This window comes from Sinocyclocheilus grahami, unplaced genomic scaffold, assembly GCF_001515645.1.
Source record: "Sinocyclocheilus grahami isolate Dianchi unplaced genomic scaffold, SAMN03320097.WGS_v1.1 scaffold6165.1, whole genome shotgun sequence".
NCBI classification, from domain to species: Eukaryota; Metazoa; Chordata; class Actinopteri; order Cypriniformes; family Cyprinidae; genus Sinocyclocheilus; species Sinocyclocheilus grahami.
The window spans coordinates 8,524-9,176 of NW_015510658.1; positions in this window are offsets into that span (position 1 = coordinate 8,524).

Sequence of the window (653 nt, forward strand, 5' to 3'; positions counted from 1 at the left end):
CCTACACGCACAAACAACAGCAAAGTATGGGCATTCCCCCTCAAACTCTACGCATCGCTTCTCAACAGATCATAATAGCACACGAATAGCATACGAGCACAGTTTCGGCGTTACACAGTCGTTAATCAGTGCGGCATTGTTAAAGCTGACAGTGACTAATAAACACAAGACTACATCATGCTGGATCGTCAAAAAAATCAAACGTCTGTGTCACAAGAGTTTGCCAACATTTCCATTAGCTTCTCACGCAGGCCAGTGAGGCCACCGAGCTGAATCTATGATCAGAGGAATCAGAAATAAAACGGAAAGGCAGATTAGGTTATAGGTCTTCAACTCATAAGAAGGGTTACATTCAGAAATAAATCAATTACTGGGCCATTCCCCGAAATGGGTTGGAAAAGGTGATTTTAAAAGTAAATTCTACTAGAAAATTCTTTTAAATATTCTACTAGATCAAGTAGAATAGCCTTTTTTGTTAGCCTTTTAAAGAATATTGTGCCATTAAACTAAATGTCAACTTTATTTAATTATTTGGAATATAACTAACTTCAAAAAAGATCACAAGACTACATGGTGTTCATTAGAAAAATAACGGGATATTTCTATAAATTGCTTTCTGTACAAAATCATGGTAACATGTCCGTTATTAACTA